This window comes from Sycon ciliatum, chromosome 5, assembly GCF_964019385.1.
Source record: "Sycon ciliatum chromosome 5, ocSycCili1.1, whole genome shotgun sequence".
In the NCBI taxonomy this organism is placed as follows: domain Eukaryota; kingdom Metazoa; phylum Porifera; class Calcarea; order Leucosolenida; family Sycettidae; genus Sycon; species Sycon ciliatum.
The window spans coordinates 11,818,274-11,845,650 of record NC_088647.1 but is presented as its reverse complement, the minus strand read 5'-3'; the positions used below and the strand labels follow the sequence as shown (position 1 = coordinate 11,845,650).

Below are 27,377 nucleotides of genomic sequence, written 5' to 3'. Positions count from 1 at the left end.
AGTGCTGGCAACTCAAATCCGACCCCCTGGCCTGGGCGGCGCGTTCACTTTCTAGCGGCCTCTATTTCGGGTCTTTGCGATGTGAGCGCACCAGTGAGGGGGTCGGATTTCAGTTGCCAGCACTGTAAGTAACCCGTAGATCTACCGCTCTTGCATATCTACTCGGGCTCTACAGTACGACTACACTACACAGTCTACACTACAGACAATCATCGGCCTGTTGGTGTTCACACTATCACACAGTCAGTGGCAGTGCTAGCGCAGACCAATGCCCCATTCTTTTATTTGCACGGCTCGTCAAACTGTTTAGTATACATAATAATTATTATCATTATACTTTCAGTCTTTGTTGCAACCCAGTCAGAAAAGCTTCCTGTTTATTATTGTGATGACTCCCTGGCCCTGGTGAGAACTGTTTCGTCCTAGTGTAATGACCATGATGACGTGACACTGATATAGTGATAGTGATACCCAGTGGTATCAGTACAGTGGTGTCACTGTCAGTAGCTGACTTACTTTTTGGCTTTAGCTTGCAGAATAAAGAGAGGGCTTCTTGCTGTCCTGGCGCTCGCGTTTGTGAAAAAATATCTTTCAGTTTATAGACTACCTTACCGCAGAAGACTTCAAATTTTCTGTCAGAACCGTTGCTGAGAGGTATTCAAGGCAGTAGCAGAAAAGGTCTTTCTGTGAAGAATTGTCAGTCGCCACGAAAAGAGCTCGTGTTGAAATTACCCTTTTGACTTTCTGACTTCCAGGCAAGGAAGGCCTCTAGCGGGCAGGCCATTTCAACAGGCTCTGGCACTAGCTAGCAGACGTGGAAGTAGTTATGCACCACGTCCTGGTGCCCTCAGTCGTTCCTGCCAAGCCGTTGTTCGCTATGCTTCGCTACGCATGGACACCCAAAACAGTGATATTATCAATTAGTGCTATTGCAAGTCTCAATAGCCGAGGTCAGCTGCAGGGTGGAGGAACCTGTCTGGAATACGCTAGGAATTGGAAGACCACTATGTTTGAATCTTCAATGCCGGGAGTACAGCTATCATCAGTACTTTCAAGGTTGCAGACGCGCTGAAGGAATGCGGAGGCAACGGTGAGGTCGGATAGGCAAGAATGACCTTACACGATAAAATTAGACAGTTTTTGGATGAAATATTAATTTTCCTTTTAGTTTTGACTCGGATGGAGAGCCAAGGATTAAAAATCAGAAGCAAAGACGTACCGGTTCCTGCACGAGTACGAGGGCAGTACCGAAGAATCCAGCCCACGCCGCGTGTCTGCCGCAAGGGCTGGATGAACAGAGGTACTACCCGAGTATGAGTGACTGGAACGTGTTTCCCGGCTGCTCCCAAGCCAAAGACAGTTAGGTGATCGTGTGAGGTACATGAACCATTCTGTGACTAGAGATATAGTATGAGCTGAGAGTGTGAGCTGAGAGTATGAGCTGAGAGTGCGAGCTGAGAGTGCGAGCTGAGAGTGCGAGCTGAGAGTGCGAGCTGAGAGTGCGAGCTGAGAGTGCGAGCTGAGAGTGCGAGCTGAGAGTGCGAGCTGAGAGTGCGAGCTGAGAGTGCGAGCTGAGAGTGCGAGCTGAGAGTGCGAGCTGAGAGTGCGAGCTGAGAGTGCGAGCTGAGAGTGCGAGCTGAGAGTGCGAGCTGAGAGTGCGAGCTGAGAGTGTGAGCTGAGAGTGTGAGCTGAGAGTGTGAGCTGAGAGTGTGAGCTGAGAGTGTGAGCTGAGAGTGACTTCAACAACCATGTACGACTACAGTACAGTGGAGTCGCGCGTCCAACAATGTCAACAATGTTGTTTCCTAGGGCTTAGCCTGGGGCGTTCTTTTGTCTGCAATCTGGCTGTGCTCCTATAGCACATTCTTAGAAACAATTCTTACTGGATCATATGTATCCCAAAGGTTCTTACTGGATCGTATGTATCCCAAAGGCTGCCGGAAAACCAACACTGCCGTTCTTAACTTTAGGCTGTGGCGTTCTTAGCATTTCAGGCTGGACGTTCTTGGGCTCAAGGTTCTGCAGCGCGCGACTCGACTGTACATGTACTTTCAGGGCAGAAGCGACCCAATCAAGCTGGTCACTGAAATGGTAGACTCATTTCGTTCCTGCCCGTCGTGAAGTGACGATGGGCAGTGGATTCTGGTCCCTGCCCGTTGTCAAATGATGACGGACAGTGGAACCAGTTCCATCACCGTTCAGCAGGCAGGACCGAGCTTTCCACCCCAAGGTGACAGTCATACGACATACGGGAATCATCCGCAAGGTTTACAAGTTACCTGTAGTTACCCGTTGTTGTCCAACACTGGCAATTATAAGAATGATATTGATGAGTCATAACGTGCAGCAGTTAGCACAATAATGACTGCTGTGGTACTGACATTCAACAACCTGACGCTTGCTTGTCTACGATACATGTGAGCCTCCCAAGCTGGGTGGTTGTAGTTTCGCGTTTTTGGAGTGAGCTGTGACTGTCCTGTGCCGTGGTCCTTGGTCTTTTGTCATCAGATACTCAAAGCTAACATTCCTGGCTCGCTGTAATGTTTAGCTTGTTTTCATCCTGAGTGCACTCGCCTTCCCCTTTCTCACGTTATTTCATAAATTGGAGCCTTTCGAATTGGAACGCTGTTGGCGTGCGCATTCAAGACGTGATGGAGCTAAACGTCAGGTCGTTGATTGTCAGTACCACGGCAGTCATTATTGTGCTACTTGTTGGAAGTTATGACTCATCAATACCATGCTTATTATTGCCAGTATTGGACAACTACGGGTAACTTGTAAACAATTGATCCTTTCTTCTTAATTTTAGGTCACTACTAATTTAGACGTTTTGGGTATTCTAGTCTAGTAGACGAAATGCATTTCGAGTGAAAATTACTAGGCAACGGAATCATGATGACCAAATATCAACGAGACCGTGATGGGCCGAATTTACGATTTCACTCAAAGTTGGCTCCTGTTATCCCTGGGTGGACTTCGTTTACCCACTATGACAGTTTGGTACAGAGATCAAAAGTCCCCAGATATTGGGCAAAATCAAAGAAATCAACAAAAATACGCACTGAAACAACTTCAAACAAGGTGCAAGAACTAGACGGCACTGCTGCTCACACCAACACAGCACAGTCAAACCAACTATGTTCGCACACAGATTCAAGTTATCTAGTAATGTTTAACCCTCTAACTGGCAACTTGCTGAGTTCCTCGAACGAATCAACAATTTGGCCTTTCCAAAAGCAGCCATAACAAAAGCCATCTTCAAGGGCCAGTAGCAGCGAGGTTACGTCCTGAAATTTGGGGTGGTCCACCACCATAGTCTACTACAACATGTCCCCAATCGCAAGCAAATGGCCTTGAAAATAGCTAGCCACTAGAAAATCCTTTGGGGAAATAATCAAATTTGGAACTCTCCAACAGCCATGCTCTACGCGAATTCATCCTCGCGGCAGATCAGCCAATACGGAGCACCTCCATATGCCTTTTCGCTCGGCTACCAGTACTGAGAGATCATGGGGAATAATTTTGCAGAAACTCAAAATGACCGGAAATGACCAAATTGTTACTTGCTACCCGTAATTTGTGTCCAACACATTACTTCAGAAGTATAAGCAATATGTTGTGTAGTCAGAATGTACAACACATTACTTCAGACTGAGTATAAACAATATGTTGTGTAGTCAGAATGTACAACAGGTAGCACAACACTGACTGATGTCATACTGACATTCAACGACCTGAGCAGTTTAAAGTTGTTGCACCTTCTGACTACACAACGTTTTACTTGTATCTGTTAGTGTCGGACACAAACTCCGAAACTCAGATGAAATCGCCACAAAACATCACTTGCTGGACAACAGCCCGACATGATGAGAAAGAAGACCTGGTCAACATCAGCGAATCAGCAAGGACTGCAACAGTAGCGCAAGATGGGCCAGAAATTTCTCCTGTAGGTGTGCTGGGTAGCTAGTGCACACGAGTTTCACATGCGAATCAATGTCACGCAATACAAGTAGGAAATCACGACATAGCAGTCCTACACTTGAGCTTGTCTTGCGAGTTGGAACCAAGAATCGAAAAAGAATGTACTCTTCGGGGCGCGGCCCTCTGGGGCCTGAGAAAGGCATGATTATATTCGCGCATGCACACCAAGTACGTGTGCTCATAACAACCGAACGGAAATTTTGAACTGGTTAGTGTGAGCATGGCTTGCATGTGAAAACTCACGTGCAGTAGAAGCCCAGTACACAGGAAATACTTTCTGGGCGATCTTGTGCTACTGTTACAGTCCTTGCTGATCTGTTGCGTGGACCAGGACTTCTTTCTTGTCATGTTGTGAAGTTCAGCAAGTGAACACTTTGTGGTGGCTTCATTTGAGTTTCTAAGAAAACAAGGATTATTCTCATGATGTCTCAGTCCTGGCAATTGAGCGAAAAGGCATATAGAGGTGCTTCGTGTGTGCTTCTCCGCCGTGACGTAGGATTCGGCTAATGCATGGCCGTTAGAGAGTTCAAAATTTGATTATTTCACAAGTGATTTTAAGTGGATTACTTCGTTCAAGGCCATGTGTTGTAGCTTGGGGATATGTTGTAGCTTGGGGAGATGTTGGCGCTTGGGGAGATGTTGGCGCTTGGGGAGATGTTGGCGCTTGGGGAGATGTTGGCGCTTGGGGAGATGTTGGCGCTTGGGGAGATGTTGGCGCTTGGGGAGATGTTGGCGCTTGGGGAGATGTTGGCGCTTGGGGAGATGTTGGCGCTTGGGGAGATGTTGGCGCTTGGGGAGATGTTGGCGCTTGGGGAGATGTTGGCGCTTGGGGAGATGTTGGCGCTTGGGGAAATGTTGACGCTTGGGGAGATGTTGGCGCTTGGGGAGATGTTGGCGCTTGGGGAGATGTTGTAGCTTGGGGAGATGTTGGCGCTTGGGGAGATGTTGTAGCAGACTATGGGCCTACGTTATGGCTGCCTTTGGACAGGCTGAATTGATCGATTCGTTAGAGGGACTCAGCAAGTTGCTAGTCTCCAAATGGATGGCTAAACATTACTGGGTAACTTGGATCTGTGGGCAAGCATAGATGGTTTGGCTGCACTGTATTGTTGTGAGTAGCAGTTACCCCTCGCTCTGGTACCTCTATTCAGTGCATATTTTAGTCGATTTATATAATTTTGCCAAATATCCGAGGATATTGGTCCGTGGACCAACTGTTGTAGTGGGTGATTGCGGTCCACCCAGGGATAAGATGTCCTTTGTTATTAGGTTGTTACAGACATGGAATCCTACGCTGTGATTTCGGGAGGGGAAAAAAGGGGGGGTGAGAGATTAATCCACACAGAAACTGTGTATAGTAAGTAATTGTCGAGCGGGGCCTGAGAGGGACCACTATTGATCTTACGTATTAACTGATCATGCCTACTGTGACATCTCACAGAATATTCTTTCTGGACTGGATTACAAGTAGATTTTGTAGCTGTAGTAGGGTTCATCAAAGCAGACCTCTACATCTACTGTAAAAGCAGAAATTTTCGGTGGTGTTTTATTTTCGGTAACTTCATTGCCAACAATTTTCACTGAAAATAAAACGCACGGAAAATTTCGGCACTACCGATACTGTATACATGTAGTACTAGTACACTTACCTGGAAAACGGGTTTTACCGAAAATTTCCCTCCACCGAACCGCCAATTTTGGAGAATACCGAAAATAGTACATCACCGAAATGTGTGCTTTTACAGTATGCTGCATCACAAAGCAAAAAAATGATCATTGTCGTTAACACAAAGTACATGTACTCTTGTGGCAAAACTTCATGGAATAATATGTCTTGTTTGGGCACTCCTGTTGATGTGGAAATTATTGTACTGTAATAAGGCGGATGCCGAGCCGATATCATTCATAGATACGAGCAAGAGCACAAAGTGACAAGTTTTTACAAGCGGACCTCCAATTTCACGAGATAATAATACAGTGATAACAAAGGAGAAAGAGAAATGTTATGAGTTATGACGAACTGTCCACCAACATAACCATATCATACACAGTCAGCGAGTGCGACAAAATGGCACAAAACTGACAAAGAGGACTGAGACATTCAGCGACCTGACACCTAGCTCCAACACTTCCGCGAGCCACGCAATACAGACATCTATCCTATTCTCGCTCCACATATACTGGCATACACAGAGACATAGACAGCAATAGCGACAACACAAAGTTGTTGTGTTGTTGACTTTTATTTTACTTCACCAATTGCACAGGCATGATTGCCTTCTTACCGGCCTATAGGTCCGGTTCTCACAGAAAGATGAAGAAAGTGAAGGGTAGTTGGCCGCAGCCGGATGTGACTCTGGTGAGACTCAAAACTGACTGAAGACGTCGGGAAAAGAAGCGACAACAAAGAACACACCAGATGCCATATTTGCAACTGAAAATATTTCGCGAGAAATCATTTCTCGCCTATCTCGCTGCGCTCACCCGGCGAGAAATACATCTTTATCACCGTAAATTTAACTGTCGGAGTATAAGCTGCACCCCTTTTTTGGGTGAATTTGCAGCTTACACTCGTGCAAATCGGTAATGATTATGTACACTAAGTTTTATGCCCTTGGAGTTGTACATGCGCTGCAATGTGTACTGGGCCTGTGCTTCTGCCCCTGGCTGGTCACATGGATGTGAGCTAGAAATTCGGACAAGCACATGGCTATACTGGTTGGTATTGGTTGTTATGTTGCTGTGCTGCTGGACTGGTTGGTATTGGGTGTTGTACTGCTGTGCTTGTTGTACTGGTTTGTATTGGATGTTGCTGCTGCACTGCTGTGCTGGTTGGAATTGGTTGTTGTGCTGCTGTACTGCAGTGCTTGTTGGTATTGGATGTTGTGCTGTTGTACTGCTGTGCTGGTTGGTATTAGTTGTGCTGCTGTACCACTGTGCTGGTTGGTATTAGTTGTGCTGCTGTATTGCTGTGCTTGTTGGTATTGGATGTTGTGCTGCTGTGCTGGTTGGTATTAGTTGTGCTGCTGTACTGCTGTGCTGGTTGGTATTAGATGTTTTGCTGCTGTACTGCTGTGCTGGTTGGTACTGTAAATATACAAAATTTCGGCGCTGCAAAATTTCGGCACTTCACGATTTTTGACATTTCGGCGGCGATTTATTTTCGGCGTGGGGTAGAGGGCATGGTATAGTGCGACAGATGCTGTGAAAAATTTCATCGGCGTTTTAATTTAGGCGTTTTGGGTCGGTGCCGAATATAGCCGAAATTAAAAAGCTGCCGAAAGTTTGTATATTTACAGTATTGGATGTTTTACTGCTGTGCTGGTTGGTATTGGTTGTTTTGCTGATGTACTGCAGTGCTGGTTGGTATTGGTTGTTGTGCTGCTGTACTGCTGTGCTGGTTGGTATTGGTTGTTGTGCTGCTGTAAGGCTGTGCTGGTTGGTATTGGTTGTTGTGCTGCTGTAAGGCTGTGCTGGTTGGTGTTGGTTGTTGTGCTGCTGTAAGGCTGTACTGGTTGGTATTGGTTGTTGTGCTGCTGTACTGGTTGGTATTGGTTGTTGGGCTGCTGTACTGCTGTGCTGGTTGGTATTGGTTGTTGTGCTGCTGTAAGGCTGTGCTGGTTGGTATTGGTTGTTGTGCTGCTGTAAGGCTGTACTGGTTGGTATTGGTTGTTGTGCTGCTGTACTGCTGTGCTGGTTGGTATTGGTTGTTGTGCTGCTGTAAGGATGTTCTGGTTGGTATTGGTTGTTGTGCTGCTGTAATGCTGTACTGGTTGGTATTGGTTGTTGGGCTGCTGTACTGGTTGGTATTGGTTGTTGGGCTGCTGTACTGCTGTACTGGTTGGTATTGGATGTTTTGCTGCTGTACTGCTGTGCTGGTTGGTATTGGTTGTTGTGCTGCTGTAAGGATGTTCTGGTTGGTATTGGTTGTTGTGCTGCTGTAATGCTGTACTGGTTGGTATTGGTTGTTGGGCTGCTGTACTGGTTGGTATTGGTTGTTGGGCTGCTGTAAGGCTGTGCTGGTTGGTATTGGTTGTTGTGCTGCAGTAAGGCTGTGCTGGTTGGTATTGGTTGTTGGGCTGCTGTACTGCTGTACTGCTGTACTGGTTGGTATTGGTTGTTGGGCTGCTGTACTGGTGGGTATTGGTTGTTGGGCTGCTGTACTGCTGTGCTGGTTGGTATTGGTTGTTGGGCTGCTGTACTGCTGTACTGGTTGATATTGGATGTTTTGCTGCTGTACTGCTCTGCTGGTTGGTATTAGTTGTTGGGCTGCTGTACTGCTGTGCTGGTTGGTATTGGTTGTTGTGCTGCTGTAAGGCTGTGCTGGTTGGTATTGGTTGTTGTGCCGCTGTACTGGTTGGTATTGGTTGTTGGGCTGCTGTAAGGCTGTGCTGGTTGGTATTGGTTGTTGGGCTGCTGTACTCCTGTACTGGTAGGTATTGGTTGTTGGGCTGCTGTACTGCTGTACTGCTGTACTGGTTGGTATTGGTTGTTGTGCTGCTGTACTGCTGTACTGGTTGGTAATGGATGTTGTGCTGCTGTACGGCTGTACTGGTTGGTATTGGTTGTTGTGCTGCTGTACTGCAGTGCTGGTTGGTATTGGTTGTTGTGCTGATGTACTGCAGTGCTGGTTGGTATTGGTTGTTGTGCTGCTGTACTGCTGCACTGGTTGGTATTGGTTGTTGTGCTGCTGTAAGGCTGTGCTGGTTGGTATTGGTTGTTGGGCTGCTGTACTGCTGTGCTGGTGGGTATTAGTTGTTGTGCTGCTGTAAGGCTGTGCTGGTTGGTATTGGATGTATTGCTGCTGTAAAGCTGTGCTGGTTGTTATTGGATGTTTTGCTGCTGTACTGCTGTACTGGTTGGTATTGGTTGTTGGGCTGCTGTACTGCTGTACTGGTTGGTGTTAGATGTTTTGCTGCTGTACTGCTGTGCTGGTTGGTATTGGTTGTTGTGCTGCTGTGCTGCTGTACTGGTTGGTATTGGTTGTTGTGCTGCTGTAAGGCTGTGTTGGTTGGTATTGGTTGTTGTGCTGCTGTAAGGCTGTGCTGGTTGGTATTGGATGTTTTGCTGCTGTAAGGCTGTGCTGGTTGGTATTGGTTGTTGTACTGCAGTAAGGCTGTGCTGGTTGGTATTGGTTGTTGGGCTGCTGTACTGCTGTACTGGTTGGTATTGGTTGTTGGGCTGCTGTACTGGTGGGTATTGGTTGTTGGGCTGCTGTACTGCTGTGCTGGTTGGTATTGGTTGTTGGGCTGCTGTACTGCTGTACTGGTTGATATTGGATGTTTTGCTGCTGTACTGCTCTGCTGGTTGGTATTAGTTGTTGGGCTGCTGTACTGCTGTGCTGGTTGGTATTGGTTGTTGTGCTGCTGTAAGGCTGTGCTGGTTGGTATTGGTTGTTGTGCCGCTGTACTGCTGTACTGGTTGGTATTGGTTGTTGGGCTGCTGTAAGGCTGTGCTGGTTGGTATTGGTTGTTGGGCTGCTGTACTCCTGTACTGGTAGGTATTGGTTGTTGGGCTGCTGTACTGCTGTACTGGTTGGTATTGGTTGTTGTGCTGCTGTACTGCTGTACTGGTTGGTAATGGTTGTTGTGCTGCTGTACGGCTGTACTGGTTAGTATTGGTTGTTGTGCTGCTGTACTGCAGTGCTGGTTGGTATTGGTTGTTGTGCTGATGTACTGCAGTGCTGGTTGGTATTGGTTGTTGTGCTGCTGTAAGGCTGTGCTGGTTGGTATTGGTTGTTGGGCTGCTGTACTGCTGTGCTGGTGGGTATTAGTTGTTGTGCTGCTGTAAGGCTGTGCTGGTTGGTATTGGATGTATTGCTGCTGTAAAGCTGTGCTGGTTGTTATTGGATGTTTTGCTGCTGTACTGCTGTACTGGTTGGTATTGGTTGTTGGGCTGCTGTACTGCTGTACTGGTTGGTGTTGGATGTTTTGCTGCTGTACTGCTGTGCTGGTTGGTATTGGTTGTTGTGCTGCTGTGCTGCTGTACTGGTTGGTATTGGTTGTTGTGCTGCTGTAAGGCTGTGCTGGTTGGTATTGGATGTTTTGCTGCTGTACTGCTGTACTGGTTGGTATTGGTTGTTGGGCTGCTGTACTGGTTGGTGTTGGATGTTTTGCTGCTGTACTGCTGTGCTGGTTGGTATTGGTTGTTGTGCTGCTGTGCTGCTGTACTGGTTGGTATTGGTGGTTGTGCTGCTGTAAGGCTGTGCTGGTTGGTATTGGTTGTTGTGCTGCTGTGCTGCTGTACTGGTTGGTATTGGTTGTTGTGCTGCTGTAAGGCTGTGCTGGTTGGTATTGGTTGTTGGGCTGCTGTACTGGTTGGTATTGGTTGTTGGGCTGCTGTACTGCTGTACTGGTTGGTATTGGTTGTTGTGCTGCTGTACTGCTGTACTGGTTGGTATTGGATGTTTTGCTGCTATACTGCTGTGTTGGTTGGTATTGGTTGTTGGGCTGCTGTACTGCTGTGCTGGTTGGTACTGGTTGTTGGGCTGCTGTACCGCTGTACTGGTTGATATTGGATGTTTTGCTGCTATACTGTTGTGCTGGTTGGTATTGGTTGTTGTGCTGCTGTACCCCTGTGCTGGTTGGTATTGGTTGTTGTTCGATTGTACTGGTTGATATTGGTTGTTGTGCTGCTGTACCACTGTGCTGGTTGGTATTGGTTGTTGTGCTGCTGTACTGGTTGGTATTGGTTGTTGTGCTGCTGTAAGGCTGTGCTGGTTTGTATTTGTTGTTGTGCTGCTGTGCTGCTGTACTGGTTGGTGTTGGTTGTTGTGCTGCTGTATGGCTGTACTGGTTGGTATTGGTTGTTGTGCTAATGTACTGCTGTGCTGGTTGGTATTGGTTGTTGTGCTGCTGTAAGGCTGTGCTGGTTGGTATTGGTTGTTGTGCTGCTGTAAGGCTGTACTGGTTGGTATTGGTTGTTGTGCTGCTGTAAGGCTGTGCTGGTTGGTATTGGTTGTTGTGCTGCTGTAAGGCTGTGTTGGTTGGTATTGGTTGTTGTGCTGCTGTAAGGCTGTGCTGGTTGGTATTGGATATTTTGCTGCTAAAAGGCTGTGCTGGTTGGTATTGGTTGTTGTACTGCAGTAAGGCTGTGCTGGTTGGTATTGGTTGTTGGGCTGCTGTACTGCTGTACTGGTTGGTATTGGTTGTTGGGCTGCTATACTGGTGGGTATTGGTTGTTGGGCTGCTGTACTGCTGTGCTGGTTGGTATTGGTTGTTGGGCTGCTGTACTGCTGTACTGGTTGATATTGGATGTTTTGCTGCTGTACTGCTCTGCTGGTTGGTATTAGTTGTTGGGCTGCTGTACTGCTGTGCTGGTTGGTATTGGTTGTTGTGCTGCTGTAAGGCTGTGCTGGTTGGTATTGGTTGTTGTGCTGCTGTACTGCTGTACTGGTTGGTATTGGTTGTTGGGCTGCTGTAAGGCTGTGCTGGTTGGTATTGGTTGTTGGGCTGCTGTACTCCTGTACTGGTAGGTATTGGTTGTTGGGCTGCTGTACTGCTGTACTGGTTGGTATTGGTTGTTGTGCTGCTGTACTGCTGTACTGGTTGGTAATGGATGTTGTGCTGCTGTACGGCTGTACTGGTTAGTATTGGTTGTTGTGCTGCTGTACTGCAGTGCTGGTTGGTATTGGTTGTTGTGCTGATGTACTGCAGTGCTGGTTGGTATTGGTTGTTGTGCTGCTGTACTGCTGCACTGGTTGGTATTGGTTGTTGTGCTGCTGTAAGGCTGTGCTGGTTGGTATTGGTTGTTGGGCTGCTGTACTGCTGTGCTGGTGGGTATTAGTTGTTGTGCTGCTGTAAGGCTGTGCTGGTTGGTATTGGATGTATTGCTGCTGTAAAGCTGTGCTGGTTGTTATTGGATGTTTTGCTGCTGTACTGCTGTACTGGTTGGTATTGGTTGTTGGGCTGCTGTACTGCTGTACTGGTTGGTGTTGGATGTTTTGCTGCTGTACTGCTGTGCTGGTTGGTATTGGTTGTTGTGCTGCTGTGCTGCTGTACTGGTTGGTATTGGTTGTTGTGCTGCTGTAAGGCTGTGCTGGTTGGTATTGGATGTTTTGCTGCTGTACTGCTGTACTGGTTGGTAATGGTTGTTGGGCTGCTGTACTGCTGTACTGGTTGGTGTTGGATGTTTTGCTGCTGTACTGCTGTGCTGGTTGGTATTGGTTGTTGTGCTGCTGTGTTGGTTGGTATTGGTTGTTGTGCTGCTGTAAGGCTGTGCTGGTTGGTATTGGTTGTTGTGCTGCTGGTTGGTATTGGTTGTTGGGCTGCTGTACTGGTTTGTATTGGTTGTTGGGCTGCTGTACTGCTGTCCTGGTTGGTATTGGTTGATGTGCTGCTGTACTGCTGTACTGGTTGGTATTGGATGTTTTGCTGCTATACTGCTGTGTTGGTTGGTATTGGTTGTTGGGCTGCTGTACTGCTGTGCTGGTTGGTACTGGTTGTTGGGCTGCTGTACCGCTGTGCTGGTTGATATTGGATGTTTTGCTGCTATACTGTTGTGCTGGTTGGTATTGGTTGTTGTGCTGCTGTACCCCTGTGCTGGTTGGTATTGGTTGTTGTTCGATTGTACTGGTTGATATTGGTTGTTGTGCTGCTGTACCACTGTGCTGGTTGGTATTGGTTGTTGTGCTGCTGTACTGGTTGGTATTGGTTGTTGTGCTGCTGTAAGGCTGTGCTGGGTGGTATTTGTTGTTGTGCTGCTGTTCTGCTGTACTGGTTGGGTTTGGTTGTTGTGCTGCTGTATGGCTGTACTGGTTAGTATTGGTTGTTGTGCTAATGTACTGCTGTGCTGGTTGGTATTGGTTGTTGTGCTGCTGTAAGGCTGTGCTGGTTGGTATTGGTTGTTGTGCTGCTGTAAGGCTGTACTGGTTGGTATTGGTTGTTGTGCTGCTGTAAGGCTGTGCTGGTTGGTATTGGTTGTTGTGCTGCTGTAAGCCTGTGTTGGTTGGTATTGGTTGTTGTGCTGCTGTAAGGCTGTGCTGGTTGGTATTGGATGTTTTGCTGCTGTAAGGCTGTGCTGGTTGGTATTGGATGTTTTGCTGCTGTTCTGCTGTACTGGTTGGTATTGGTTGTTGGGCTGCTGTACTGCTGTACTGGTTGGTGTTGGATGTTTTGCTGCTGTAACGCTGTGCTGGTTGGTATTGGTTGTTGTGCTGCTGTGCTGCTGTACTCGTTGGTATTGGTTGTTGTGCTGCTGTAAGGCTGTGCTGGTTGGTATTGGTTGTTGGGCTGCTGTACTGCTGTACTGGGTGGTATTGGATGTTTTGCTGCTATACTGCTGTACTGGTTGGTATTGGTTGTTGTGCTGCTGTACTGCTGTGCTGGTTGGTACTGGTTGTTGGGCTGCTGGACCGCTGTACTGGTTGGTATTGGTTGTTGTTCGATTGTACTGGTTGATATTGGTTGTTGTGCTGCTGTACTGGTTGGTATCAGTTGTTGTGTTGCTGTAAGGCTGTGCTGGTTGGTATTTGTTGTTGTGCTGCTGTACTGCTGTACTGGTTGGTGTTGGTTGTTGTGCTGCTGTATGGCTGTACTGGTTGGTATTGGTTGTTGTGCTAATGTACTGCTGTGCTGGTTGGTATTGGTTGTTGTGCTGCTGTAAGGCTGTGCTGGTTGGTATTGGTGGTTGTGCTGCTGTAAGGCTGTACTGGTTGGTATTGGTTGTTGTGCTGCTGTACTGGTTGGTATTGGTGGTTGTGCTGCTGTAAGGCTGTACTGGTTGGTATTGGTTGTTGTGCTGCTGTAAGGCTGTGCTGGTTGGTATTGGTTGTTGTGCTGCTGTGCTGCTGTACTGGTTGGTATTGGTTGTTGTGCTGCTGTAAGGCTGTGCTGGTTGGTATTGGTTGTTGGGCTGCTGTACTGGTTGGTATTGGTTGTTGGGCTGCTGTACTGCTGTACTGGTTGGTATTGGTTGTTGTGCTGCTGTACTGCTGTACTGGTTGGTATTGGATGTTTTGCTGCTATACTGCTGTGTTGGTTGGTATTGGTTGTTGGGCTGCTGTACTGCTGTGCTGGTTGGTACTGGTTGTTGGGCTGCTGTACCGCTGTACTGGTTGATATTGGATGTTTTGCTGCTATACTGTTGTGCTGGTTGGTATTGGTTGTTGTGCTGCTGTACCCCTGTGCTGGTTGGTATTGGTTGTTGTTCGATTGTACTGGTTGATATTGGTTGTTGTGCTGCTGTACCACTGTGCTGGTTGGTATTGGTTGTTGTGCTGCTGTACTGGTTGGTATTGGTTGTTGTGCTGCTGTAAGGCTGTGCTGGTTGGTATTTGTTGTTGTGCTGCTGTGCTGCTGTACTGGTTGGTGTTGGTTGTTGTGCTGCTGTATGGCTGTACTGGTTGGTATTGGTTGTTGTGCTAATGTACTGCTGTGCTGGTTGGTATTGGTTGTTGTGCTGCTGTAAGGCTGTGCTGGTTGGTATTGGTTGTTGTGCTGCTGTAAGGCTGTACTGGTTGGTATTGGTTGTTGTGCTGCTGTAAGGCTGTGCTGGTTGGTATTGGTTGTTGTGCTGCTGTAAGGCTGTGTTGGTTGGTATTGGTTGTTGTGCTGCTGTAAGGCTGTGCTGGTTGGTATTGGATGTTTTTCTGCTAAAAGGCTGTGCTGGTTGGTATTGGTTGTTGTACTGCAGTAAGGCTGTGCTGGTTGGTATTGGTTGTTGGGCTGCTGTACTGCTGTACTGGTTGGTATTGGTTGTTGGGCTGCTATACTGGTGGGTATTGGTTGTTGGGCTGCTGTACTGCTGTGCTGGTTGGTATTGGTTGTTGGGCTGCTGTACTGCTGTACTGGTTGATATTGGATGTTTTGCTGCTGTACTGCTCTGCTGGTTGGTATTAGTTGTTGGGCTGCTGTACTGCTGTGCTGGTTGGTATTGGTTGTTGTGCTGCTGTAAGGCTGTGCTGGTTGGTATTGGTTGTTGTGCCGCTGTACTGCTGTACTGGTTGGTATTGGTTGTTGGGCTGCTGTAAGGCTGTGCTGGTTGGTATTGGTTGTTGGGCTGCTGTACTCCTGTACTGGTAGGTATTGGTTGTTGGGCTGCTGTACTGCTGTACTGGTTGGTATTGGTTGTTGTGCTGCTGTACTGCTGTACTGGTTGGTAATGGATGTTGTGCTGCTGTACGGCTGTACTGGTTAGTATTGGTTGTTGTGCTGCTGTACTGCAGTGCTGGTTGGTATTGGTTGTTGTGCTGATGTACTGCAGTGCTGGTTGGTATTGGTTGTTGTGCTGCTGTACTGCTGCACTGGTTGGTATTGGTTGTTGTGCTGCTGTAAGGCTGTGCTGGTTGGTATTGGTTGTTGGGCTGCTGTACTGCTGTGCTGGTGGGTATTAGTTGTTGTGCTGCTGTAAGGCTGTGCTGGTTGGTATTGGATGTATTGCTGCTGTAAAGCTGTGCTGGTTGTTATTGGATGTTTTGCTGCTGTACTGCTGTACTGGTTGGTATTGGTTGTTGGGCTGCTGTACTGCTGTACTGGTTGGTGTTGGATGTTTTGCTGCTGTACTGCTGTGCTGGTTGGTATTGGTTGTTGTGCTGCTGTGCTGCTGTACTGGTTGGTATTGGTTGTTGTGCTGCTGTAAGGCTGTGCTGGTTGGTATTGGATGTTTTGCTGCTGTACTGCTGTACTGGTTGGTAATGGTTGTTGGGCTGCTGTACTGCTGTACTGGTTGGTGTTGGATGTTTTGCTGCTGTACTGCTGTGCTGGTTGGTATTGGTTGTTGTGCTGCTGTGCTGCTGTACTGGTTGGTATTGGTTGTTGTGCTGCTGTAAGGCTGTGCTGGTTGGTATTGGTTGTTGTGCTGCTGGTTGGTATTGGTTGTTGGGCTGCTGTACTGGTTGGTATTGGTTGTTGGGCTGCTGTACTGCTGTCCTGGTTGGTATTGGTTGATGTGCTGCTGTACTGCTGTACTGGTTGGTATTGGATGTTTTGCTGCTATACTGCTGTGTTGGTTGGTATTGGTTGTTGGGCTGCTGTACTGCTGTGCTGGTTGGTACTGGTTGTTGGGCTGCTGTACCGCTGTACTGGTTGATATTGGATGTTTTGCTGCTATACTGTTGTGCTGGTTGGTATTGGTTGTTGTGCTGCTGTACCCCTGTGCTGGTTGGTATTGGTTGTTGTTCGATTGTACTGGTTGATATTGGTTGTTGTGCTGCTGTACCACTGTGCTGGTTGGTATTGGTTGTTGTGCTGCTGTATGGCTGTACTGGTTGGTATTGGTTGTTGTGCTAATGTACTGCTGTGCTGGTTGGTATTGGTTGTTGTGCTGCTGTAAGGCTGTGCTGGTTGGTATTGGTTGTTGTGCTGCTGTAAGGCTGTACTGGTTGGTATTGGTTGTTGTGCTGCTGTAAGGCTGTGCTGGTTGGTATTGGTTGTTGTGCTGCTGTAAGGCTGTGTTGGTTGGTATTGGTTGTTGTGCTGCTGTAAGGCTGTGCTGGTTGGTATTGGATGTTTTTCTGCTAAAAGGCTGTGCTGGTTGGTATTGGTTGTTGTACTGCAGTAAGGCTGTGCTGGTTGGTATTGGTTGTTGGGCTGCTGTACTGCTGTACTGGTTGGTATTGGTTGTTGGGCTGCTATACTGGTGGGTATTGGTTGTTGGGCTGCTGTACTGCTGTGCTGGTTGGTATTGGTTGTTGGGCTGCTGTACTGCTGTACTGGTTGATATTGGATGTTTTGCTGCTGTACTGCTCTGCTGGTTGGTATTAGTTGTTGGGCTGCTGTACTGCTGTGCTGGTTGGTATTGGTTGTTGTGCTGCTGTAAGGCTGTGCTGGTTGGTATTGGTTGTTGTGCCGCTGTACTGCTGTACTGGTTGGTATTGGTTGTTGGGCTGCTGTAAGGCTGTGCTGGTTGGTATTGGTTGTTGGGCTGCTGTACTCCTGTACTGGTAGGTATTGGTTGTTGGGCTGCTGTACTGCTGTACTGGTTGGTATTGGTTGTTGTGCTGCTGTACTGCTGTACTGGTTGGTAATGGATGTTGTGCTGCTGTACGGCTGTACTGGTTAGTATTGGTTGTTGTGCTGCTGTACTGCAGTGCTGGTTGGTATTGGTTGTTGTGCTGATGTACTGCAGTGCTGGTTGGTATTGGTTGTTGTGCTGCTGTACTGCTGCACTGGTTGGTATTGGTTGTTGTGCTGCTGTAAGGCTGTGCTGGTTGGTATTGGTTGTTGGGCTGCTGTACTGCTGTGCTGGTGGGTATTAGTTGTTGTGCTGCTGTAAGGCTGTGCTGGTTGGTATTGGATGTATTGCTGCTGTAAAGCTGTGCTGGTTGTTATTGGATGTTTTGCTGCTGTACTGCTGTACTGGTTGGTATTGGTTGTTGGGCTGCTGTACTGCTGTACTGGTTGGTGTTGGATGTTTTGCTGCTGTACTGCTGTGCTGGTTGGTATTGGTTGTTGTGCTGCTGTGCTGCTGTACTGGTTGGTATTGGTTGTTGTGCTGCTGTAAGGCTGTGCTGGTTGGTATTGGATGTTTTGCTGCTGTACTGCTGTACTGGTTGGTAATGGTTGTTGGGCTGCTGTACTGCTGTACTGGTTGGTGTTGGATGTTTTGCTGCTGTACTGCTGTGCTGGTTGGTATTGGTTGTTGTGCTGCTGTGCTGCTGTACTGGTTGGTATTGGTTGTTGTGCTGCTGTAAGGCTGTGCTGGTTGGTATTGGTTGTTGTGCTGCTGGTTGGTATTGGTTGTTGGGCTGCTGTACTGGTTGGTATTGGTTGTTGGGCTGCTGTACTGCTGTACTGGTTGGTATTGGATGTTTTGCTGCTATACTGCTGTGTTGGTTGGTATTGGTTGTTGGGCTGCTGTACTGCTGTGCTGGTTGGTACTGGTTGTTGGGCTGCTGTACCGCTGTACTGGTTGATATTGGATGTTTTGCTGCTATACTGTTGTGCTGGTTGGTATTGGTTGTTGTGCTGCTGTACCCCTGTGCTGGTTGGTATTGGTTGTTGTTCGATTGTACTGGTTGATATTGGTTGTTGTGCTGCTGTACCACTGTGCTGGTTGGTATTGGTTGTTGTGCTGCTGTACTGGTTGGTATTGGTTGTTGTGCTGCTGTAAGGCTGTGCTGGTTGGTATTAGTTGTTGTGCTGCTGTAAGGCTGTACTGGTTGGTATTGGTTGTTGTGCTGCTGTAAGGCTGTGCTGGTTGGTATTGGTTGTTGTGCTGCTGTAAGGCTGTGTTGGTTGGTATTGGTTGTTGTGCTGCTGTAAGGCTGTGTTGGTTGGTATTGGATGTTTTGCTGCTGTAAGGCTGTGCTGGTTGGTATTGGATGTTTTGCTGCTGTACTGCTGTACTGGTTGGTATTGGTTGTTGGGCTGCTGTACTGCTGTACTGGTTGGTGTTGGATGTTTTGCTGCTGTAACGCTGTGCTGGTTGGTATTGGTTGTTGTGCTGCTGTGCTGCTGTACTCGTTGGTATTGGTTGTTGTGCTGCTGTAAGGCTGTGCTGGTTGGTATTGGTTGTTGGGCTGCTGTACTGCTGTACTGGGTGGTATTGGATGTTTTGCTGCTATACTGCTGTACTGGTTGGTATTGGTTGTTGTGCTGCTGTGCTGCTGTACTCGTTGGTATTGGTTGTTGTGCTGCTGTAAGGCTGTGCTGGTTGGTATTGGTTGTTGGGCTGCTGTACTGCTGTACTGGGTGGTATTGGATGTTTTGCTGCTATACTGCTGTACTGGTTGGTATTGGTTGTTGTGCTGCTGTACTGCTGTGCTGGTTGGTACTGGTTGTTGGGCTGCTGGACCGCTGTACTGGTTGATATTGGATTTTTTGCTGCTATACTGTTGTGCTGGTTGGTATTGGTTGTTGTGCTGCTGTACGGCTGTGCTGGTTGGTATTGGTTGTTGTTCGATTGTACTGGTTGATATTGGTTGTTGTGCTGCTGTACTGGTTGGTATCAGTTGTTGTGTTGCTGTAAGGCTGTGCTGGTTGGTATTTGTTGTTGTGCTGCTGTACTGCTGTACTGGTTGGTGTTGGTTGTTGTGCTGCTGTATGGCTGTACTGGTTGGTATTGGTTGTTGTGCTAATGTACTGCTGTGCTGGTTGGTATTGGTTGTTGTGCTGCTGTAAGGCTGTGCTGGTTGGTATTGGTGGTTGTGCTGCTGTAAGGCTGTACTGGTTGGTATTGGTTGTTGTGCTGCTGTACTGGTTGGTATTGGTTGTTGTGCTGCTGTGCTTTTTGGTATTGGTTGTTGTGCTGCTGTAAGGCTGTGCTGGTTGGTATTGGTTGTTGTGCTGCTGTAAGGCTGTGTTGGTTGGTATTGGTTGTTGTGCTGCTGTAAGGCTGTACTGGTTGGTATTGGTTGTTGTGCTGCTGTGCTGCTGTACTGGTTGATATTGGAACCATGAGCACAAGTTGTGAGCGTGCCGTGATTGCTCCTTTTGGGTGTGTTGCCCTCAGCACTCCTGCGCAGCCTCACTGATAAAAGCAAGATATTGCCAGCATCAAGACGTCTGAACAACTTCACTTTGGAGCAGCCAACAGACCTTGTCAATACCAGGTACTGGTACAGGTGTATACATTGCTAGGATTATGAAGGCAAGCTGGTTTGATCTTAGGACATACACGTACAAGTACATGGTATGAGAGTCTTGTATGGCTCAGTTCTGTTGCTCACCTACCTGCCAATGTTGTGCAAGTGTTACCACGTCAGTTGTGTTGCTCACCTACCTGCCAATGTTGTGCAAGTGTTACCACGTCAGTTGTGTTGCTCACCTACCTGCCAATGTTGTGCAAGTGTTACCACGTCAGTTGTGTTGTTCACCTACCTGCCAATGTTGTGCAAGTGTTGTTGTTCATCTACCTGCCAATGTTGTGCAAGTGTTACCACGTCTGTGTTGTTCACCTACCTGCCAATGTTGTGCAAGTGGTACCACGTCAGTTGTGTTGTTCATCTACCTGCCAATGTTGTGCAAGTGTTACCATGTCAGTTGTGTTGTTCACCTACCTGCCAATGTTTTGCAAGTGTTACCACGTCAGTTGTGTTATGTACATGGCGTAAGCATACCGGTGAGCGAAGCACTATGTTTGCATCAGGTCAGTCATCTAGGGAGCGGGTTATTGGCTACCCGTTAGACCACTACACTTGTCCAATGTTGCCTTAACTGTAGCATCCCCACTTTGTGCGATATTGCATTGCTACTGAATGTAGCTATCCTGTAAGATGTTTAATTAGGGTCTTCCATCCTACTCTTTCCTGAGTGTGCTCCTATTGTGTGTGGTGTTCCTATGCTGTGTGTGGCTTTTCTTGCCCATTTGTCAAGCAAACCCGGACTGCAAATAACACTGTGCAACCCAGTGCTCGGGTAAGCCACACTGGTCTTGACAGAGAAAAACTACACACAGCCACACACACACACACATACACACACGCACACACACACACACACACGCACGCGCGCGCACACACATATTATATATATATACAGTACACACACACGCAATTGACCATTTGACACCCATCCCGGGAGGCGGTGATGGCGATGCTACAGCAGAAGCCATAGCAACTTGTGCTGGGATTGCACCATTCAACAGCTTGCAAGGCTGAAGAGTTGTCCGCCACTATTCAGCCTGGTCTACACCACACAGCTATTAAGTGGCCTTTTCTGGCAAGTGAATCCCTATTTTTTGGTCCTTTTCATTTTTATCCCCCCCCCCCCCCCACACACACACACCATGTACCATGAGTGACACTGCACACATGAGTGACACTGCACACATGAGTGACTCCCCACACATGAGTGACTTCCCACACATGAGTGACTCCCCACACATGAGTGACACTGCACACACCAAAGCAAGGGCACGTCAGAGCAACACTGCACACTGCACATAGTAGATCACACAGCAAAGCAACACCACACACGTGTACAGTATTGCTCTGCTGTGTCTAGTATTACTCTGCTGTGTCTAGTGTTGCTGTGATGTGCTATAGTCTGTGCCCGTTTCTTGCCTGTCTGGTGTTTCTTGCTGTGTCTAGCGTTTCTTGCCATGTCTAGCATTGCTCTGCTCTGTCCAATGCTACAATGTTGTGTTCAATGCTACAATGTTATGTTCAATGCTACTATGTCGTGTCCAATGTTGTTATGTTGTGTTCAATGTTGTTATGCTGTGTCCAATGCACGCAATCTCAACAAATGGCAGTACTATTGCTCTTCAGTTTGATGCAGATGTGTGTGCAGTGTGGGGTTTGATGCTATGCTGTGTACGGTGTTGCTATGCTTTGTACAGGGTTGCCAAGAGTACATGAAAACCAGAGTGTGCAGCTTGGGGCTTTTTCTACTATGGCCTAGGTTGGGTGTCTGTCACGGCGGAATTCCGTAATTACATCATATTTGGTGCAGATCTGCGACGGGAAATGGCATAGTGCGTACAACTGAGCTGCAGTTGTGCAGAAAGAGACCTAGTACCTGCTTGAATCCTGCTTGTACCCACTACCATGACTACTACATCACTAAAATGTTGTTATGACGGAATTCCTCCGTGACAGCAACGGTTGAACCCATCCCAGCTGCACACTCTGCTTTTCATGTATTCTTGGTGTTGCTATGCTGTGTGCAGTGTTGCTATGCTGTGTACGGTGTTGCTATGCTGTGTACGGTGTTGCTATGCTGTGTACAGTGTTGCTATGCTGTGTGCAGTGTTGCTATGCTGTGTACAGTGTTGCTATGCTGTGTACGGTGTTGCTATGCTGTGTACAGTGTTGCTATGCTGTGTACAGTGTTGCTATGCTGTGTACAGTGTTGCTATGCTGTGTACAGTGTTGCTATGCTGTGTACAGTGTTGCTATGCTGTGTACAGTGTTGCTATGCTGTGTGCAGTGTTGCTATGCTGTGTGCAGTGTTGCTATGCTGTGTACGGTGTTGCTATGCTGTGTACAGTGTTGCTATGCTGTGTACAGTGTTGCTATGCTGTGTACGGTGTTGCTATGCTGTGTACAGTGTTGCTATGCTGTGTACAGTGTTGCTATGCTGTGTACAGTGTTGCTATGCTGTGTACAGTGTTGCTATGCTGCTTGCAGTTTTGTGTGAACATCAACAGAACACTGTTAACAGGCCAGAACAACATTTTCGACCCAGCAAAGCGGCTCTGTGCATGGCACGTCAACAGCCCAAACACCAGAGCAACGAAGCACTAAGAAGAATAACCATACTGCACACACCAGAACTGCACACACAGTAACTGAACACACAGTAACTGCACACACCAGAACTGCACACACAGTAACTGAACACACAGTAACTGCACACACAGTAACTGCACACACAGTAACTGCACACACAGTAACTGCACACACAGTAACTGCACACACAGTAACTGCACACACAGTAACTGCACACACAGTAACTGCACACACAGTAACTGCACACACAGTAACTGCACACACCAGAACAAAAAGCGCAGAACAAAAAGCGCAGAACACACCAGAGTGACGCGGAACACACCAGAACAAAAAGCGCAGAACACACCAGAGTGACGCGGAACACGCCAGAGCAAAAAGCGCAGAACACACCAGAGTGACGCGGAACACGCCAGAGCAAAAAGCGCAGAACACACCAGATTGAAGCGGAACACTGCGCAAGGTGGCGGCATTATACATATGTTCAATGTTGCTCTGGATTGATTGAGCAGCTCTGCTTTTCACAATATTGCTTCCTTGTGAGTGTTGCTCTCCTGTGAGAATTTCTGGACTTCATTCCTATGCTTTCTGAAGTGTGGTGTTATTGTGTGTGCTGCTGCTATGCTATGTGCAGTTTTTCTTCATTCGCCGCATGTTTTCAAGCAAAATGGAACTGATTACTCTGAGCAGCAACGCATAACTCAGGTGAGCAAGGCTGATTAAGACAGAGAAAACAATACCCACACCCACACACCCACACACCCACACCCGCACACACGCACAAACGCACACACACACACACACACACACACACACACACACACACATACACACACACGTGCGCATGCACCCACACACCCACACACCACACCCACACGCAGAAACACGCACACACACATACACACACACACAAGCATGCACACGCGCGCACACACACACACACACGTACGCACACATATCAACGCTGGGTTGTAGCTACAGTCCGTTTCAAAAAGATTTACAATCCTGGTGATTGCGCTGGGGAGTTTGCCGTCTTACCGTATGAGCGCTCGAGCGCTGCCTGGAAAAACTCACTGTGAACTCGAAGAAATATTCCGCGCGAAAGCACGAAAAATGACAACTCACTAATGTCGATACTCTGGTTTACAACAAACGAGTTCTTCCTCGTATCGATATGGAGTCAGAGAGGACGTGTCGAAAGTGTACTAAATGTTGACGAGCGGCATGGGTCACCAAATCGTTTCTTTGAGCTGCGATGCGATGATTTACTCTCACCATGTGATGAAAACGACATCGACATAGACTCATTCCCAAAGCTTGGCAAAGCTATCTGTGTGACTTCGACAACATTTTGAGAAAAGCAGACGCCTGTGAAAGCTGATAGAAGACGGCGTTGACTGCTAAATAAATTCAAATAAATTGGCGATCTTGAAATACTAAAATAATTCTCAAAAAGAAATCGATCGATGGCGATGTGCAACACGTACTTACTAATACATGTGGCTAGAGCGCGATGACTTCCGTATTCACTCACACCGTTTCAGTGTTGTGGGTGTGTTCACATGGCGTGAGCCAGTGAAGTGCCAGTCAGTTCGGCAGGAAGCGCGAGCTCCAACAAGTCGTTTGGTGCAGCCACCTTCAAGGCTTTGTCTTGCACCAGCTTGATCACCAAAACAATGAAAGAAAAGTTTGACTTGAAGATAGGTTGGGATTTGAACTCACAACTTCATGGTCAGCAGACAGCATTCATAACCACAAGGCCAAAAAGGAAAAGATAAATCGTGGATTTTGATAAAAAATCGATACTGGCTTCCAGGGCAAATTGTTAACCATGGGAAAAGGCCCGAAACCTGGCCGAAATTCTAACTCCTTAACCGCTGGTCCGATTGTTCCGAAACCTTCACAGAACAATTTGCCGTGCCGTAACAAGCCCTTTTATGTACTTTGTTGTCCAAATTTCCCTTATCTTCATACTTTTTAAGACCAAAACCTGATTGTAAATCTCTTTGAAACGGACTGTAGGAAACGCTGCACAAATTAGAGCGACACTGCAGACACTAGAGCACCACTGTTCACACTAAAGCACCACTGTTCACACCAAAGCACCACTGTTCACACCAAAGCACCACTGTTCACACCAAAGCACCACTGTTCACACCAAAGCACCACTGTTCACACCAAAGCACCACTGTTCACACCAAAGCACCACTGTTCACACCAAAGCAACACTGTTCACACCAAAGCACCACTGTTCACACCAAAGCAACACTGTTCACACCAAAGCACCACTGTTCACACCAAAGCAACACTGTTCACACCAAAGCACCACTGTTCACACCAAAGCAGCACTGTTCACACCAAAGCAGTGAACATCGGAGCAACACCTAACAGGTCAGCGCAACACTGCAGCAGCTAGCAAAGCGGAACTACTCACGTGTACTGTAATGCTCGGCTATCACAAGGATTGCTCTATCGTTCCCAGGGTTGCTCTGCCGTTCCCAGCGTTGCTCTGCTGTTCCCAGGGTTGCACTGCTGTTCTCAGGGTTGCACTGCTGTTCCCAGGGTTGCACTGCTGTTCCCAGGGTTGCACTGCTGTTCTCAGGGTTGCACTGCTGTTCTCAGGGTTGCACTGCTGTTCCCAGGGTTGCACTGCCGTTCCCAGGGTTGCACTGCCGTTCCCAGAGTTGCACTGCCGTTCCCAGGGTTGCACTGCTGTTTCCAGAGTTGACTTGCTGTTCCCAGGGTTGCACTGCCGTTCCCAGGGTTGCTCTGCTGTTCCCAGGGTTTCTCTGCTGTTCCCAGGGTTGACCTGCTGTTCCCAGGGTTTCTCTGCTGTTCCCAGAGTTGACCTGCTGTTCCCAGGGTTGCTCTGCTGTTCCCGGGGTTGCACTGCTGTTCCCAGGGTTGCACTGCTGTTCCCAGGGTTGCACTGCTGTTCCCAGGGTTGCTCCGCTGTTCCCAGGGTTGCTTTGCTATTCCCGGGGTTGCTCTGCTGTTCCCATGGTTGCTGTGCTGTTCCCAAGGTTGCACTGCTGTTCCCAGGGTTGCACCGCTGTTCCCGGGGTTTCTCTGCTATTCCCGGGGTTTCTCTGCTGTTTCCAGGGTTGCTCTGCTGTTCCCAGGGTTGCTCTGCTGTTCCCAGGGTTGCACTGCTGTTCCCAGGGTTGGTCTGCTGTTCCCAGGTTTGACCTGCTGTTCCCAGGGTTGCACTGCTGTTCCCAGGGTTGCTCCGCTGTTCCCAGGGTTGCTCTGCTGTTCCGAGGATTGCTCTGCTGTTCTCAGGGTTGCTCTGCTGTTCCCAGGGTTGCTCTGCTGTTCCCAGGATTGCTGTGCTGTTCCCAAGGTTGCTCTGCTGTTCTCAGAGTTGCACTGCTGTTCCCAGGGTTGCTCTGCCGTTCCGAGGGTTGCTCTGCTGTTCTCAGGGTTGCTCTTCCGTTCCCAGGGTTGCTCTGCTGTTTGTTGTTGTTGTTTGGCTTTATTACAGGGTTGCACTGCTGCATGGGTCCAGGGTCGCACTGCTGCATGGGTACAGGGTTGCTCTGCTGCATGGGTCCAGTATCACCCTGCAGTCTCTATTGTTGCTCTGCTGTGTCTCAGTTAGTAACGTTTGCTCTGCTGTATCAAGAATTAGTCTGCTATGTCCAATGGCCACAATCTCCTTACATGGCAGTAGTGTTGCTCAGCTGTTTGCACATCTGTGCTGAATGTAGGATCATCTGCCGAGTGCAGCATTGCTCTGTCATGTATACTGTCGCTCTGCTGCGTGCAGTGTTGCTCTGTCTTGCATAGCATCTCCTTGCTGTGTAAAGACTTTAAAAGTGTTGCTTTGCTGTCAACCGTGTGGCTCTGCTCTTTACAGTGAGGCTTTGTTGTGTACAATGTTGCTCTGTTGCTTGAACCGTGTGTGTGTCCACAAGCACAGTGATATTGTCCACAACACTGCACAGCACAGAGCAACCATGTACACAGCTGAGCAACCCTGGACACAGCTGAGCAACCTTGGACACAGCTGAGCAACCCTGGACACAGCTGAGCAACTATGTACACAGCTGAGCAACCCTGGACACAGCTGAGCAACCCTGGACACAGCTGAGCAACCCTGGACACAGCTGAGCAACCCTGGACACAGCTGAGCAACCCTGTACACAGCTGAGCAACCCTGTACACAGCTGAGCAACCCTGTACACAGCTGAGCAACCCTGGACACAGCTGAGCAACCCTGTACACAGCTGAGCAACCCTGTACACAGCTGAGCAACCCTGTACACAGCTGAGCAACCCTGTACACAACTGAGCAACCATGTACACAGCTGAGCAACTATGTACAAGGCTGAGCAACGCTGCATACAGCAGACAAACCCTGCGCACACTTCATTAACGTATCACATGGGATACCAACACTGCACACAGCATAGCAATACTGGACAGTGGCTTACAAATGTGTCGCATTTCCTATTGTTGAAGCAAGTTTTATCTTTAGTTTCAGTGCTTTGTGCTTTTCAACTTCATGACTATCTTCAGTGGGCGAAGTAGGAAATGTAGCGCAGGTCCTCCCTCGTTAGTAGAAAATCTCTCGGCCATCAACAAAGAATTCTTTTAAACAAGATTAATCTTGTAACAGGACTTGCAACTAAATATATAATTATAAGAAGCAGGATTTGGGGTGCCCTCAGTACAGTGTACAACATGTATTTATCGGCACTTCAACTCGTTATAAGATAATTGAAAATCTCCAACACTGCTGTTCCTTAGATGCAAAAAACCGTCCACCTCTACAAATACATACTTTAAAAGTACAATGTAGATAGCATAATGTAGATATAGCATAATGTAGATAGCATAATGTAGATAGCATAATAATATTTTGTGCCTTTCTGCTTTATCCTATGCGTATTATGCGTATTTGGACCTTGGTCGTGCATGCTCAATATTATCTTATAATGAGGGTTTGGCAGTCCAGGAGCAAGGGCCAATTCAATTGTTGTAACGAATTTTATGGACTACCAAACTATGTTGTAGCCTGACCTGCAAACAGTTGTACAGAGCAGTTTCGCCAAGGGATTCTATTTACTAACGGTGCTTATGTTCTAACCATACCCGTTATAACGAGGGAGTACTGCATGTTTAGTGTGCGTGTAAGTGAACTAAAATTATTACTTTATTTATGACTGTACTCTCAATGTGCTCGGTGTTTGTGTGTGTGTGTGTGTGTGCGTGTGTGTGTGCATGTGTGCGTGTGTGGTGTGTGTGTGTGTGGTGTGTGCATGCGTGTGTGTGTGCGTGTGTGC

General features: G+C 47.8%; 1 long non-coding RNA gene across 1 annotated transcript in view; it reads left to right on the top strand.

Annotated features, from left to right (window-relative positions):
* The first annotated feature begins 520 nt into the window (after nt 1–520).
* Nucleotides 521–27,377, top strand: part of LOC135816610 (uncharacterized) — a 27,804-nt gene continuing 947 nt past the window's right edge. Inside the window, exons 1-4 of the long non-coding RNA XR_010553411.1 lie at nt 521–1,090; nt 19,372–19,471; nt 20,235–20,276; nt 22,725–22,795. This is a non-coding gene — a long non-coding RNA (uncharacterized LOC135816610). The remainder of the gene's footprint in view (nt 1,091–19,371; nt 19,472–20,234; nt 20,277–22,724; nt 22,796–27,377) is intronic.